The sequence below is a fragment of the Sus scrofa genome, chromosome 2, assembly GCF_054392235.1.
Source record: "Sus scrofa isolate SSC_HxYL_T2T_F1_AM1 chromosome 2, Sscrofa_HxYL_maternal_Yorkshire_Landrace_v2.0, whole genome shotgun sequence".
Taxonomy (NCBI): domain Eukaryota; kingdom Metazoa; phylum Chordata; class Mammalia; order Artiodactyla; family Suidae; genus Sus; species Sus scrofa.
Window position 1 is genome coordinate 106,887,334 of NC_139384.1, and position 17,660 is coordinate 106,904,993.

The following is a 17,660-nucleotide window of genomic DNA, read 5'->3' on the forward strand; positions in this document are numbered from 1 at the left end:
TTTGAGGTGCATCCCTAATCACCTCTCACATTTCACACTTCCCTTGCAATCTCTGGATTTTATGAAGAGTAGACACACCGTGCCCCAGTTCTGGACGCCAAAGTGGTTGTGACTTCAGGAAGTCCCAATAGTCAGAGCCACAGGCTGAGTCAAGCCGTGTGATTGCTCCCCTGAGATGCAGTTAGCAAGCCTCTCTGACAGAGGCCAGAGGCAAGGAACAGTCAAAGACTAGAAAAGTCGAGTCTGTTTGCACACACTTCTATGCTTAACACCCATTATGGTGCAATTAAGAATGGTAAGAAACGCTATTATATTTGGAAATCCCAAATAACAACCCAAGTTGGGGGAAAATGAGAAAATTGGTTTAAACCAAGGGAAAGTAGTTCTTAAATTATTATTTTTTTAATAATGGGATTTTTGCTTGAGCTACTTCTCATTTAACTTTGTAAATGCTAGTTAGCTAACAGTGAAAGAAACTGTAGGACAGTTAGGTAAAGTGTGTCTTATTTCTAACATCTTAGGGACACTTAGGGTTTGTCTCACTGTGTTGCAGTTCACAGGACCTTATTTTCTGTTTTTCTTGGTCAGCTTCTGGGTAATGTTGCCAGTTCCACAAGACTATGATGCAGATAAGAGCTCATCTAAGTTCATTCTAATTTAGATGATTAGGAAGACAATGTAGTTCTTTACAATGAGTAGGGGCTCTGCAGGGGACTTACTTGGGTAGACCATGGTTTGAATCAGTTCACTTTCACATTAGGCTACAGTACTGGCCTGGAGGCCTTACCAGTGAATACCTTGGAGGGGGTTGGAGGAGGGTCTTCAACTGCAACAGCCTTAAACATAATTTTAGAGAGATTTCTTCAGCTCTGACTAGTTCAGTTTTAATTGAAAGAAAGTTTTTTTTCCTTTTGAAATATTAAAACAAAAAGCCTTTAGAACGTGATATTTATTTTTAACAAATGGTTATAAAGCAGCTCTTTTTATTTTTTTTATATTTTTGTCTTTTTTGCTATTTCTTGGGCCGCTGCTGCAGCATATGGAGGTTCCCAGGCTAGGGGTCGAATCGCAGCTGTAGCTGCCAGCCTGAGCCAGAGCCACAGCAACGCGGGATCCGAGATGCGTCTGCAACCTTCACCGCAGCTCATGGCAACGCTGGATCCTTAACCCACTGAGCAAGGCCAGGGACCAAACCCTCAACCTCATGGTTGCTAGTCGGATTCGTTAACCACTGCACCACGACGGGAACTCCAAAGAAGCTCTTTCTAAAAAGTAAGCAGAAAAGTTCCCGTCGTGGCTTGGTGGTTAATGAATACAACTGGGAACCATGAGGTTTCGGGTTTGATCCCTGTCCTTGCTCAGTGGGTTAAGGATCCGGCGTTGCCTTGAGCTGCGGTGTAGGTTGCAGATGAGACTTGGATCCCAAGTTGCTGTGGCATACATAGGCTTCGATCAGGCCCCTCTCCTGGGAACCTCCGTATGCTGTGGGTGCGACAGTAGAAAAGACAAAGAGTCACACACACACACACACACAAAAGTAAACAGAACTGTTCACTTTTTATCATTATCATTTTTCTTATAGCCAAATGTTGAATTACAGGCATGGACAGTGGTCCCATTTTCCCCCAAATACTTGGACCTTTTTCTAAGCCTCTTCTTAAGATCGAATATGTAAATAGAAATTAATAAATATCAGACTGGAGAATAGAAATCTTACTCTTACAAACTGAGTATTTTTGTCCCCCCCAACCCAGTTCATATATCGAGGTCCTAACCCCCAACATGATGGTGTTAGGAGGCATTATTTGGTGGGGTTTGTCAGAGGTGGTTTGGTTGAGATGAGGTCCTGAGGGTGGAGCTCCCGTGATGGGATTAGTGTCCTTCTAATAGGAGGAAGTTCCTTTCTCCACCACATGAGTATACAGCAAGATGTTCGCCTCCTGCAGGCCAGGAAGACTTTTGCCAATAGCTAAATCTGTGGGCACCTTGATCTTGGACTTCCCAACTTCCAGAACTGTGATAAATAAATGTCTGTTGCTTAAGCTACCCAGCCTATGATTTTTTGTTTTGTTTGTTTGTTATAGCGCCCTGAGCTTACTAATACTCTTAGCTTATGACAAAATCTCTTTCCAAACATAGGGACCAAACTGCAGCAGTGGTGAGAGCAGGTAAAGGAGAAGAGCCTGAGCAGAGAGGGGAAGAGAGGTCATGGTCAAGGCACAGATGCTTTTTAACTATTTTATCCCCAAATAGTCCATCCCACTTAGTCTCATTTTTCTTTGATGAAAAGTAGTGAGATGGCCTCACCTAAAGGCAAGGGGCTGGGAAATGGAGTTCCTGGCTGAATAGTCACTTTTCAGTAACAACTTGACACTCTGGAAAGGAGCACACGCCTTTGGTGGCAGCACATTGTATATGCTACTTTAAACTTAGAAGATGCTTTTTTTTACAGCTATATACTCTTTAAATATTGAGGTCACTTTAAATTATGAGGGTTTTTTGCTTAAATATAATCAGTTCAGTTGACCAGCCAATTAACTGATAGAAGTCAGTCCACTTGGTTGTTTGAATTTAACGTTCTTTGGTTCTACGGAATGGTTACTTTGGCATAAAAAGTTTGTGCGGGAGTCCTGAGTAGTTATCATCACATTGCAGCTAGTGTAAAATTTTTCTTTGTTACTACATTTATTTTTCTAGACATTGTCATCTTCCCTGATTTACTTTCCCAAATTCCTTTTAGATAGCTCCATTGTCCTAGGTTATTCAGTAGAGTGCTTCTTTCAGAGCTTAGCTAAGAGTAAACCAGCCAGGTTTGTCTCAGCATTTTCAACACAATTTAGTTTGCATATTTTATTTTTGCTGTCAATACCTAATGGGGTCCATCCTGCAGATCTCTCATTTTATTTATTTATTTTAAAAAATTGTGTTTATTTATTTATTTTGCTTTTTATGGCTGCACCTGCAGGATACGGAAGTCTCCAGGCTAGGAGTTGAATTGGAACCGCAGCTGCTGGCCTATGCCACAGACACAGCAATGCAGGATCCTTAATCCACTGAGTGAGGCCAGGGATCCATCCTGCATCCTCATGAATCCTAGTCCAGTTTGTAACCCACTGAGCCACAGTGGGAACTCCCAGGGATCTCTTGTTTTTAACAAAACTCATGTAGTCCTTTGTTGATGGTCAGACTATTAGTTGTATTGAAAAGATATCTTAAAAAACCAGAGCATATTACTGCAGATTTTTAAAGGGAATTTTTAATTTTATCTCTATTTCTTAGGCTTTCAATCTGTATTTTTCTATCTTTGATTTTAGGGTGTTATCTCAGGCTTACATGAAATGCCGAGCAATATGCTTTTATAAAGTCAGCCTCAATTTGGCAAAAGTCTCCACAGTTGGAGAAATTTGGAGTTGAACGCTTAACATTGATTATGCACTTATAGTTAAGATGCAAGAATTCAATAAAGTGATCCATAGACAAATATAAATGAGTGCCTTTTCTAAGCTTTGTGAAGCCTGCACAAAGAAAGGAGTGATTGCCTCCAAGGAACTTATACTCTGGAACTTAATCACAGCACCAGGCACAGCAGATTTGGTGGAGAGGACAAGACGTATGAAAAAAAAAATGTTAAACTAGCAACCAAAGAGAGCCCTAATAAAGGCCTCATGAGTAGTGTGGGAGATCACTTCTTCAGGTGTTCAGTACAGAGAGGGAATCCATCATAGTTTGAAGCAAGTGAGAAGAAAACACAGTGTGAGTCTTTAGGATGGGTCTAAAGGGAAGATGTGGTTGTTGGGAAGTAAGGAAGTGGCCGTCTCAAAAAGGGATATACATAAGCAAAATTGTAGAATCTAGAATCCATATGAAGTTTTAGAGTAACTGTGAATAGATTTTTCTACAGGGAACTGAGGGTTAGTGAATGAAAATAGCAGTCAAAATGTTGGAAAGATAGGTTGCTATCAGATTGTGGAGAGCTCTAAATGTCAATTTGATAAGTGTGGCCTTTATTTTATATTCACTTGGGAACCATTGGAGATTTGGGTATGATCTATTTATTGACAGCAACTTGGAGCCTAAATTTGTGCCTAGCTTCAGATTTATCTCCCAAGCCAGGATTTCAAAAGTTATTACAATTTAAAGCACACTGATGTTGGCCACTCACCAGACGCCACCCTCTGTTTTACCTCCAGTATACACAGTGAATAAGTAAGCTGCCACAAGGAGATTGCTTTCTCCTACTTTATCAAGACACAGTGATCTTTTTCATTTTGGGCATCTGTCCAAGAAGACGCAGTGTCCTATTACAAAACGGAATCTGAGGGGTGTGAGGAGTGTACATATATTTCTCCTTTGAACTTTGAAGGAGATTGTTTACTGTTAACATAAAAATAAGACTTCTCACAAATCATCAGCTTTTAAGAAAAATGACCTAAACCTTGTGAGCTACTCTGCCTCTTGGACAAATATAAATGGAATTGATTGGGGCAAAGCTCTTGACTACAGAGTATTAATGAATAACCACCTGCAAAGCTTGTTGCACTTCTGGGTTTTGTATATATGGTTTGCAATTGCAACCATGTGGCAAATGCACGAAGTTGACCATATTAATACTGAGTTTATCTACACCATCTGCTGTCATATTAACATCTTTTTGCTTCAACATAGCACCCTCTTCTTCTTAGATATGTTCTGTTATTTCTTCTTTTCTTTCTTTGTTTCAAGTCATCCCACTGATATATGCACCATTTTAGGATATCAAAGAAGGAGGCTTTCAGTGACAGGGTGGTGGATGGCAAGGACAGGTGGGCAGAGGAATCAGGATAATAAAAAGTCATAATTCATGGGCCCAGAAAACTGTGTATAAAGGTGAGCCTTGAGGTAAGAAAGTATACGGAGGAAGCATGAGAGAGACATGAGAGCGTAACTGGGGATTAACAAGCGCACCAGAAATAGCTGAGAGGAGTCGAGCAAATGAGGATCAGATGTATACAGGGTGATGGCAGAGCAGCTCACAGAGATTAAGCTGGAATTATTCTGTTCATTGGACAGATCAATTTTCTTTTCTTTTCTTTTTTCGCTTTTTAGGGCCACACTTGAGGGAAATACTTCAAATTTTTGGCAACACATTACAACAGCAGTAACTCCAAGTAACTTTCTGAAATAAGGGATCAACAGGTGAAGCCTTCCTTTCACTTTATTCTTAAATCATAGCCATGATTAACTTGTACAAGCCACATTTTTTTTTGGTGTTTTAGTTTGTTTCCAAAGCACTATTCCACTTCATTTTTTCACTTATCCTCACAAGGTAGCTGTGAGTTAGCTTAGCATCATCAGTGAAACCTCCTGGCTCCCAACTCTTAGCCTATTTTATTAGAAAATAGTGACTTTAATTGTGTGTGTAAGGTGAAATTTTTTTCTATTAAACAGTCAACAGATTTTTAGAACAATGGCTATATTTCAGGAAATGCTTAGAATTCCAAAGAATAGAAAGGTATGGAAAAGAGCAAAAATGTGTATTCAGTCTGAGTCAACAGGATTCACCTGGGTACTATTTGAGCTTTTGGTCCCTGAAGCCATGGGTCAGTGATACAGATAGAGACACTCATCTCTGACAAAGAAAAGCATGGATGCTGGCATGGGAGGACATAGCTCCTTTTCTTTCAATCCTAGATCAAATTTAAACCTGTGATTCTGGAGCTTACTCATCAGAGGAGAAATATCAAGAGCTATTTGCTCTCTCTGCTGTAACACAGCTCTGGCAAGCCTGGAAGTTATGTTGAGATCGTCAAATCTATAGTCAAGGACCATCTTTGTGAATCATGAAACCATATGCCACTGGTTGTCTGAATTGGAAAAGAAAAGAAAAAAAATCCCCAAACAAAAATCCAACTCTACACCAAGGAAATCAGTGATATGATTAGATAGTACTAGTACCACACTTGATCATTTTACACCTTCATAATCTATACATTAAAAAGAAAAAAATCTTTGCTACTGCCTGAACCATGTAAAATACCAGAACTCTTGTAGTGTTAACAAGGAATAAAGATCTTGCACCAGATGGTGCCTCTTGTCTCCATCTATCTCTAGCCCAAACAATCTGCCAGAGTTTTGAAGAAAAATGCGATGTGATCGTGTTGCAAAGTATATGAAGAAACAGTATGAAAAGTAATCTGGCTCAAGCAGTGGAACCCAGAAGAAAGGGGATTATTTTGACTCTTTGAGCCTAGGGATGAGGGTACTGCTGTCTCTGCATCTTAGTCCATAAAACAAATAGTACTGTACGCCCAGGAACAGCTGGAGGGCAAGCATTGCACTGAGATGTCTCTTTGGGTCTCTACAGCCTATTGATACCAGTCAATATGTTTGAAATTTCAAGAATTCATCTGGTTGTTTTGGTTATATAACACAAAATACATAGTTTGATGACTTTTTCAAAACTGACTAGCTATAAAGGGAGAGTTCACAGAAGAACTTATTATTGAATAAGTTATTTTTCTCTGTTGCCTTTCAGTTCTGAATTTGGCCATCTTGGTGATAATATCTTGCATACAGTTTCTATGTCCCCTTTGCAGAACATTCTTGAAAAATGTTGAAAATGAGCTTGGATGGGTTTTTTTTGCTGTTGTTTCTCTGCTTCTTTATATGACTTCCATGGCCACTATATTTTCACATATCCTCCTGCCTCCTCGCACTTTGATCATGGTATTGTTACTTCTTTGCCATAAAACCTTTGATTGTTTTCTTTAATATTTGATCTTATATTATCTTTTTTAAATAATGATTTTTATTTTTTTCCATTATAACTGGTTTACAGTATTCTGTCAATGTTCTCCTGCACAGCAAGGTGACCCAGTCACCCATACATGTATACATTTTGATCTTATATTATCTTTAGATTTTTATCTAACAGCTATGGAATTCTAAAGTGCTTTATAATCAAAGATTAATTAATGGGAAAAAAAGAGCTTTTCAGGTATTTTCTAGATGCAACTCATCTGAACAGATAGTTTGGTTTTATATTTACTTTTGGTAGTTGATCTAGAATTGTGTAAATGGCAAGCCTAGGATAAAGAAGAGTGGTGCCACTTCAGAGTGGTCTGAAGACTGACTCTTTGTGACCAAACCGGTAAAAGTCTATGATGGGACAAATACAGAAATTGAGTGTCAGCATTTAGAAACTTCCACAGCAGTTTGACATAGCTGTAACATCCAAGCATGTGATCACTTTTCTTGAAATTAATTTTGTTTCAGTTTACCAAAGTTTCAGTCCATAATGATTGGAAGGAAATAAAAATTGTGTTAACTACCACACATAGTTTAAGAAGCACCCCTTTATTTTTATTTACTTTTTAATTGAAGTATAGTTGATTTACAATGTTAGTTTTAGGCGTATAGTGAAGTGATTCAGATATATATATTCTTTTTCATAATCTTTTCCATTATGGTTTATGTAGGATGGTGACTATAGTTCTCTATACAATATACTAAGTCCTTGTTGTTTGTTTTATATTTAGTGGTGTGTGTCTGCTAATCCCAAACTCCTAATTTATCCTTCCCCCACCCCATTTCCTTTTTGGCAACTATAAGTTCGTTTTCTGTGTCTATGAGAAGCACCACCCTGGAGTTCATAATTTCATCATGTAAAATGATTTAAAATAGAGACAAAGGATCTGCCCACAATGAGGTTATAGCCGTCATCTAGTTATGCATTAACCATTATTCTGGGAGTTTTTCATGATGGTTGTGGAATGAAAGGAATACATTCATCTTGGAAATATTATCCAGGAGAAAAAATGGAATGAAGTCCTGAATTGAACAGGTTTGGTGACAAGGAGGCTCATGCTGCCCCACTGTCAGCCTGGATGGGACATCTAGGTCCCAACAGATCTGGATAAGCTTCACTGGAAAGAGAGCCTTAATAACACCAGGAATTCTGGCTTTTTAGTTTTAAGTTCATGATGGCAAAACGTCCATTTAGACATTTACAGTGAATCATGAAAGACTGTGGACCTCAACTGAAGAGTTCAATGTTAGAAACTTAGAACAGATGGGAAAATCTTCCTGATAGTTTTACTGAGAAAGAGAGGTTCCCCTCTTCACATTTTCTGATATTTGAGATAATAATATTTCAGCTTTCCTACTTTTTCCTTACAAGGCAGATGCAGTACATGGGAATCTATGAAGGACACATGCTCAGACCACTCCTACGTTTGCAGGATGTGCTGATACATTCCAAGTGCTGAGAAATGCTATAGCTGGGTTAGCCCACAGAAAAAGTAGCAAAGCCTGCTTAATGATGATGTATCTCAGTGATGTTCTAAGTAAAATATTATTTTGGTATCTCAGATTTGAATTTTCTCAAAGAAATAATATTAAAAATGAATATTGGTTAACTCTCTCCAGGTTATTTCTATACAACCTGTTATTTTCTTCTTCTTTATCCTGTCAATAGAGTTGAAATGTTATTAGTGCTAACAATAGTATCACTATGATTTCTAATCTGTAATAATACTACTATCAATGATATTAAGATATTTAAAACATTTTGAAGTTTATAGGGTTTTTATAGACTGTGATAATAATCTATATGGACAACCATTTATATTGCTTCTTCTATGGAAATTCTATTTCAGAGTTATGGCTAGAAGAATAAGTGGCACTTCATCTACTTCACAGTACACACCCACACCCACACACCGATTCACATATAAGTGGCCATATGATCTCTTTTGATTTATCAGCAGGTGGCAAAGGAAGTGTTGGGACTCAGGTAAAGATTTATCTCTCTAGGTCTAGGAGATATAGGAGTTCACCCAAAATGTAATGTGGGTTGTCTTTAAGGTGTATATTATAGCTGTATTGGCTTCACAGTTGGAAAGAAGTTCATGTCATTTTATCTTCTTTTTCCAGTAGTTAACCTGTTCCCACTTCAGCTCTGCTACCCAAGGAAGAGGCAAAGTTCCGCTCAACTGCTGAGCTCCTAGGGGAGCAAAGAGTAGCATATCTCTCCTTGAGCTCTGGGACACTTGCTGAGTGTGAACCTGACATTGAACAAATGGCAGAGGCCAAGATGTCAGCTGAATGACCTACCTTTCAACTCATTAACGCATATAAAATGTATAGGCAAGGTTATAAAATCAGTTTTATTTTTCCTTTTGTCTTTCTTGACCATCCTTCTGAAACTTCTTGCCTCTTCTTTTCATGTCTTTGTGTTCTCCCCTCTGTATGGGCACTTTTTGGTGGGCAAGGAGAGCCTGCTCACACGCTACACATCATTTGGGCTGTCATCTCTTGTGCTGGGTCTTTCAATCCGATTGCATCTCTATTCATCTACTGACAGAAGTGGCAATGGTGCAGACAGGGGTATTTGTTATTGAAACAAACAAAGCGTGTGGTGTTAGAGATTTGTATGCAAAACCTTCACAACAAAACTAAGCAGCTCTTTAAATATGCCAATTAACTGTTACTAATGTACAGTGCACTTCTAGGTTAAGGATGATTGATAGTAACACGCAGTGAAATGTTCTTAAACTACAGTCAGGAAATGTAAATGTACAGAATGGAAAGAACCAGCAGCTGACAGCACTAGTTACATGTTTCAAAACAACACTTTCAAATTGTTCCTTTATTGTTCTTTCATCCTTTCTCCGTTGGTTCTACTCTTCTACAGCCTGGTAGCCAACAGTGTGCTAAGAAAGTTTCAGGAAAGAAAATGTTTTAGTATGAAGTAAGCATCATGGACCTAATCTCATTTGTTTCACTCAGGCAGAACTCTTAGGAACCACAGTGGGAGTTTTGCTCAACTGAAGAGAATAGAATAGTCTTGTCTCTTTTAAATGTCTAACATCAAATCTGTTGCTATTACAAAACTAATTAGGAGGAGAGATGATTTCTCCTTTAGTTGCTGTGTCCTGTCTCAGCAGTCACTTCTTCATTTGTGCTAAACCAGCACCGCCCAAAAGAAATACAAAAAAAGCCACAAATGCTCGCCACATATATATTTCTAAATTTTCTAGGGGCAAATTAAAAAAAAAAAACAGGTGACATTAATTTTGATAGTATTTTACTGAATGCTGTCTATCCAGACTATTGTCATTTTAACGTATAATCGATGTAAAACCAGGTGTTTTGCATTTTTTTCTTCATATTAAGTCTTTGTAATTTGGTGGATTTTATGCTGATTTGGAAGAATTGGCTCATGCCAGTTCAGAAGGGCCACATCTCAAGTTTTTGGTAGTTTTCCGTGGCCAGTGTTTGCTGTATGGGACAACACGATTTGTTAAACATCACCACTTGAGGAACAGTGTGGTGTCCTTGATTAAAATATTACTTTGGACAGTCAGGAAAAGCTGGGTATGCACCCTGAGTCAACACAATGAAGGAATTGCTGTTCAATTTTGCCAATTACTGATAAACTGGCCATTTTGTTGGGGCAAGATCAGTTAAATTCATAAACTCAGTCAGATGATTGATAAAGCTACCTGGCTATTGAAATGCTAAAGCATTTGTGCCAGGGATTCTTTATAAATAATCATTTAGTAAAATCTCAAACAAAAAAGGAGAATTACTTAAAAAATAAAAATTTACTATCAAAGACCTTTTGATGTACATCATTTAAATGTCAGTGGAACATCTTTTAGGATACATTTTATATTCTTCACAACAATAAAAGTTGAGTATGTATTGTTAGAAAAACAACCAGTAAGTGCAGATATTGTCAAGTGAACCCTCTAAGAAGGAAAAATTAGATCTAATTAACTCCAGTTAATTATTTATTATCACCAACTATAAACCAAAAAATGCAGTACAAACATGATTAAGCATAAATTGAACATCAAAAAAGGGATGAGATGATAAAAGGCAAGCTATTTTGGGGAAATAATTTATTTTTCCAAAATCAGACAAATTGTATTAAATTCACATCTCATGTGAACTGGTAAATGCTGTGGAGGTAAATGGAAGCAATAGCACCACAGTTATGTCATACTTCTTCAGATTTAGGCAAAACTTTTGTAAGAGGAGTAACCTCCAAAACAAACTGTAATAAAATAAGTGCTGTAATTAGGTAATCATCAAAAGTACCAGAATTTTCTTTAAGTGCATGATCTTTGAAAAATCATGGAGAATTGTGCCCATTTCTGCATTTCTTCTGCTCTGTTCTGGCTCCCTTGATGGCTGCATTTCCCAGATATCTGCATCAGCTGATTCTCCAGTGGGTTCAGCCAGTGGGAAACCCCAGTGGGAGAGTAAAGGGCTGGAGGAGGCGGGGAAGCCAGGTTATTTTCCCTGTTTCTCTGTGCCTCAGGTGATATCTCTAGGAATGGCCCAAATTGTGTCTTCTCTGTAGCTTCAACTTCTGCTCTACATTCCTGTTCCAACTCCATCTTCCTTTGGAGAGCCCCTACTCATGGAGCTGGTATCATGTCTTTTCTTCTCTAGACTAGAAGTTAATCTCTGTGTTGCCTCACCACTCCTAGTTCACTGAACCTTGTTACCTCTATGTAACCAATTCCCTGTTTTTTGTTGTTGTTTGTTGGCGGTGGTTTTTTGTTTTTTGGGTTTTTTTGCTTTCTTTTTTTTGTTTTGCTTTTTAGGGTCACTTCTGCAGCATATTGAAGGCTAGGGGTCAAATCGGAGCTATAGATGCTGGCCTATGCCATAGCCACAGCAACTCAGTATCCGGACTGCATGTGCAACCTACACTACAGCTCAAGGCAACGCCGGATCCTTGACTCACTAAAGGAGACTAGGGATTGAACCTGCATCCTCATAGATACTAGTCGGGTTCGTTTCCACTGTGCCACAACGGGAACTCTTCCCTGTGTTAAATCTACTCCTTCCTACATTTCAGATACTTAGATCTCCCCCTGCCCCCACCCTGTCCCCAGAACCTGAATTGTGGCAGAATGAAATAGGATTCTGGAAACAAAAATGAGCCAAGTTCCAAATTAATTACTAAGCAGATTGTTTATGTGCACCCCAAAGTAGGCAGTGACCATTAAGAGCCAACATGAGTTTCTTAAGAGATGTCATGACCAATTCACTTTGCTTACTTAACTGGTACTTGAAGAAATACTGGTAGGTGTACATGAGCAAGGCCTTTGAAGTGGTCTTTCTTGATGTCCTTATTGTTAATAGGTATGTGCGTAAAGGATGATACAGATTTAGTCAGGTTTACAGGCTGTACTGGAAAATACCTAGAGGGAACCATGGCTGCCTTTCAATATTTGAAGAAGGATTAGATTAGATCTTTGAAACCCTGGAGGCTAGAGCCAGGATCAATGTTTGAAGTTCAGGGAATCTAATTTTGGCTTAGGAAAGGTAAGTGCATTCTAAGAATCAGATTCTTCAGAAATGGAGTACGCTGTCCATGAGGAAGACAGTTTCTGCCCTGGTTATAACCAGATAGATTTTAGCTATGAAGAATGGGATGAAAGGGATTCTGCAATTGAACTTGAAATAGAGTATTCCTGAAGTCTCTCCCAACTGTGAAAGCTTAAGAACCTTTGAGTGTGGTCATCCATGCTTGGGACTAACATGGCACCAAATGTACTTTGTCATCTGATGAGACTGTAGAAAGAGCCGCAAAGCTTGCACTACCTGTGGGTGGTCATTGTTAATGTAAATGATCACTGTCCTGGTAAAGAACCAGTTAATCAAATTCTTGGTTTACACAAGCATAAAAATACTAGTTTTTAGTTCAGAGAGACAATGTTTTTCTCTAATTTTGAGAAAATCCACACATTCAAAAAAAGGTGCACAAATATCAGCAAATACTGTATAAATATAATCTTGATGGATATATATTTAGAATATAAATATCAGACGAGAAATTTTGAAGGTTTAATTTAGTGAGGAATGGCATCATTCTTGTGTGGGTTAGTTTTTAGGACAAAACAAATATTTTTTTGTCTTTTTAAATTTTAGGGCTGCACTCGTGGCATATGGGAGGTTCCCAGGCTAGGGGTCCAATCAGAGCTGTAGTTGCTGGCCTACACCACAGCCACAAACCATTCCAGATCCGAGCCACATCTGTGACCTACACCACAGCTCACAGCAACGCCGGATCCTCAACCCACTGATTAAGGCCAGGGATTGAAACTGCATTCTCATGCATGCTAGTCAGATTCATTTCCGTTAAGCCAGCAGGAACTCCAGGACAAAACAACTTAATAAGAATGTTTTTGTGGAAGATGAAATTTTTAGCAGATATTATTATCACCTGCTTTGAGAGAAAATGAACTTTAACTGCAATCAATTAATCAATCATTCAACAAGCTTTCATGAAGCACATGCTCTAAGTTTAGCATCAGAGATAGCCATAAGCAAAAATTTTAATCAAAAGTTGTATTCTAGTCTTTTCTTCTCTGCCCTTGTCCACTACATGATGTCATGCATTTGAAAGATTCCCAGTGACCCCAAGGTCTCCACTCTCTACTTTTCAGGAATGGATAGGAGAAAATGTTTTGCAAAAAGACACCAACTATATTCCAAGTAACATCTGTTGACCAACGATATGAATGAGTGAATGCATGAGTATACTTCCGTTAAGAGGATTTCATTCATTTGTTTCTGATGGACATCTTTTGGGTATCTATTATAAACAAAGTAAAGAATGAATAACACATTCTCCTCACTTTCAAAAATCTCCAGATCATGATGATAGATCCAGACACGCAGAGTTAATTATAATACAACATGATAACTGCTGTACTACAGGTATGACACAATGCTATGGTAACACAGAGGAGCATGTGACAATTAATTCAGCTGCAGTGGGGGTTGGGTGAAATGAAGGAGCTGATGGGGAAAAGCTTCTGATAAGGAATGTCATTGAAACTGAGGCCAAATTAGAAAGTATTTCTTCCCAAAGAAAGGACTAAGGAACAGTATCCTATAAGCAGCAGAAAGACTTTGCTTGGTACCTTAAAGCTTAAAACTGTTTGTTTTTTAACAGCCACAGGTTTCCACTGGCATTAACCAGGGGTTAAAGCACCACTGTGGGAATTGAAGGAGATATTGTCTCTAATAGACTCTTCAGGGAAAGTTGCTTATTCTCTGGTATAGGGCCAGCCTGGTCCATTACTTTGCTATATATTTGTATATTAACAGTGCTTAATAACTACTCTTAATTGTCTGATAAAGTCAATGAGTTACGCATATTGAGTTTTTAGGTTTCAAAGAGAAATATTCCATCTAAGACTTAGGCATTAATTCTTTTTTTTAAAAAAGTAACCTCTGCCAGCTCATTTTTCAGCAAGGTGTTCACTGTGTAGAAGTAAACTCATCTATAGCGTGACATACAATTATATTAATGTACTACCTATAAGGTTATATTTTTTTAAACATGTATTTCTAACTTCAGCTGTGGTCTCCTACCACTCGGATCTTTTAGCACCTGCCAACTTTTATGGCAGCTCACAAACTAAGTTACTCCCCCCAGGCCTCCAACCTCCTGCCCACACGAGTGCATGTACACACACACACACATACATATACACACACACACACTTCGGTAGATTAGCTTTTCCTCTCTTAGGCAGAAATATTGAAAGGTACAACTTTTAGGCCAAAAGTGTCAAGACACTGGATGCTCGGGCTCATGTGGATTTGTTATCCAAAAATCTACTTCAAGTATCAAACTGCAGATTTCAAGAGCTGTAGCCAGAAGAATTTCTCTAATAAACTAGAAATAATCAGTAAAAGCAAACACTTAGGAAAAGATTGCTTTCAGCTAAAAAGATATTATAGTCAGAATTTTCCTAGGATTGTTACATTTGCAAATAATGTACACGAAGTTTTAATTTAGCTTTCAATTTTACTAGTGTCAAAATCTTGTTCTACTTTGAATCTACTGATTTTTCCATTCCAGAGTCAATGCCATTTTTAAAGGGTGGTTTAAAAACCAATAATTTAATCCATATTCTGCTAAAACTTTTAGTATAAGTGCCTTACTCAGATGTATCTTTTCTTGCTTAAAAAAATCTGATTTTAATTGCCGAACTTATTTTTTTTTTTAAATCAAGTCAATGGAAAATATGCTATGGTTTTCCACTGTTTTTTGGTTTTTTTTTTTTGTTTTTTTTTTTTTTTTCCTTAAACCCAAGGGAAAACATGGATGAACAATTAAAAAAAAATGCCCTGTATGGAGTATTCTTTAATGTCTCCCTTTGGTGATGTATGGAATAAAAACCAAATTGTTTGAGCCAGCCAAAGGCTTCTTTTGAATTATCCAGAGTGCTTGTGTTTTGCAGTCATTTCTTGTGATGATTTTATTTTGTTCCTCTGGTATGCAGCCTCATATTAACACATGCTAAGTAAGGGGCAGTTTTTAAATATACATGCTTTGGTTGCTAAATCTGCCTCTACTTTTGTTTGAGCCAAAAATTATTCTAGAGTTTCTAGTAAAAATGATGAAGAAAGGATGAGTAGAAGGAGCAACTAAAGGGAGCTAAATGAGATGAACTGGTATTTATTTGATCAATAAAGCCATTTTTTGTGATTCTACTCTTTGGGGAAGAATGTGATATTTTCTCCTTCGAATGTCTTTGTGATGTGAAAATATTTAGACAATTTAATGAAACCCATCAAAGAACGTGAGTCATTTTTCTGCATATTAAGTGTATACATTACAATGTGGTCAAATGGACTGGCTTCTAGAACTAACTGAAATCATCTGTAATATGGTCACTAACAGTAAATAATCAGAAGAAACCAAATGGTTCAAGATCAGTCAAAGGAAAGTTTTTAGGAGAAATTTCTTTCCAACATTGTGACTATATTACTTAACACCCTTTTGGTTATAACAGAGATTAATGTCAGACTAGCTTAATTAAAACATAGGAATTTATTGTAAGGCTATTCACAGAGCACAAGGGCAGGAGGGACCTATGAGAGGCTCACACTCTCACTGAGATAGTTTTCTTTAAAAAAAAATTTTTTATTATAGTTGATTTATAATTTCTGTCAATTTCTGCTGTATAGTAAAGTGGTCAAGTCATATATACACACACACACACACACACACACACGCACACGCACACACACACATATACATACATACACACACACACGCACGTATATACACGCACGTATATACACATTTTTTTCTCATATCTTCTTCTATCCTGTTCTATGACAAGTCATTGGATGTAGTTCCCCGTACGGTATGGTAGGACCTCATTGCTTAACTATTCTAAATGTAATAGTTTGCATCTACCTTCATTCAATTATTTTCTAACTAGAGGCCAAGTGTTAAAATTCCTGTTGTATAATATATTTAACCCCACCCCACCCCTGGTTCTTGGACTGTAGGTTCACCTCTCCAGTCTTCCTTCTCTGTTTTTCCATACCCTCTGCTTCAGTCTTCACTCTCTATTTCTCCATTCCCCCTACTGTCCACAGCTCCCCAGTTTACATGTCCTCTGTTTAACAGTCCAGATTTGTAGGAAAGAAAATCAATCAGAGCAGCTTGGACTTAGGAAAGACAGTGACTCCTAGCTGGCCAGTATAAGCTAGGGTTTCACATACAAATATGGTTGCCAGATGTTCACCTCCATGGGAAAGAAGAAAGCGTTGGCTTCATGGAACAAGAGATATGGTGAGGTGGCAAGCCTGTTGAAAGTAACCATTTACAAATATAATCAGCTCAACTCACTTAAAGGCACATATAGTCTACAGTTTTTCTACAACTACAGTATTCTCACTGAAACTTTACTACGTAAGACATTTCCGAATATTTTGGCAATATAGTTTGGGAAATTTAATGCAGAGAGGCAATGTATACTGAGGGAAAGAACAAAGACTTAAGGGAATGACAGGCTTGAGTTCTATTTTTGGTTCCTCCATTTAGCATGTTAGAAGATTGTCAGTAATTATTCACCTTCACTGTCTCGGTTTCCATACCTATGAATTGGGAATAATGATACCAACCCTATAGGAGTTCTGATAACTAACAATAGTATATGTACAATGACTAGAACAGTGTGTAAGTTATGCTAATAGTGATTAAATGAAGCTATTATTACTACCTTTATCTTGAGTGTGATTTGTTTGGAGTTACATAATCAGCAATGTAATTTCAAATGAAGTAGGTATATGTCATTGGTTCAAGAGGGACTGAGGCAGCCACTGAAGAACTTGAAAATAGAGAAATGAATATTTTTTCTTAAAGTTAAATTCTAAAAACAACTCAAAATGAAACAGAGAAGTATGCAAAGTCAATTTAAAGTCCTTTCCACAAATTGGTGATTTCTGCACAAGACCTAAACTATTTGTTAATATTTTTATTAGGTTAACTTAATATCAACTCAACATTTTAAATTATTTAACTTTATTTTTGTAATACTATTTTTGAAATTAGGATTTGGTATACTGGTTATGCTTTAAAATTTTTTTCATGTTGAAGTATAGTTGATTTACAATACATTAGTTTCAGTGTACAGCAAAGTGATTCAGTTATATGTATATGTCCATTATATATTTATACTGTTTTTCAGATTCTTTTATATGTTTTTACATATACTATACACATATATACATATACTATACATATATACATATACTATACATAAATACATATATTATATGTTTTTACATATACTCCTTGTACTATACAGTAAGTCCTTGTTTTTTATTTACTATCTATATAGTACTGT

The 17,660-nt window shown here is 37.4% G+C and overlaps 1 long non-coding RNA gene across 8 annotated transcripts in view; it reads left to right on the top strand.

The window, feature by feature from the left end:
• The window catches only part of LOC102159394 (uncharacterized), a 152,795-nt gene that overhangs the window by 115,107 nt on the left and 20,028 nt on the right, over positions 1 to 17,660 (top strand). The window contains exon 5 of one of the 8 annotated variants that reach the window (XR_002341808.2): positions 5,086 to 5,175. The exons of the other annotated variants lie outside the window; for them this stretch is intronic. This is a non-coding gene — a long non-coding RNA (uncharacterized LOC102159394). The remainder of the gene's footprint in view (positions 1 to 5,085; positions 5,176 to 17,660) is intronic. 8 annotated transcript variants of the gene reach the window in all.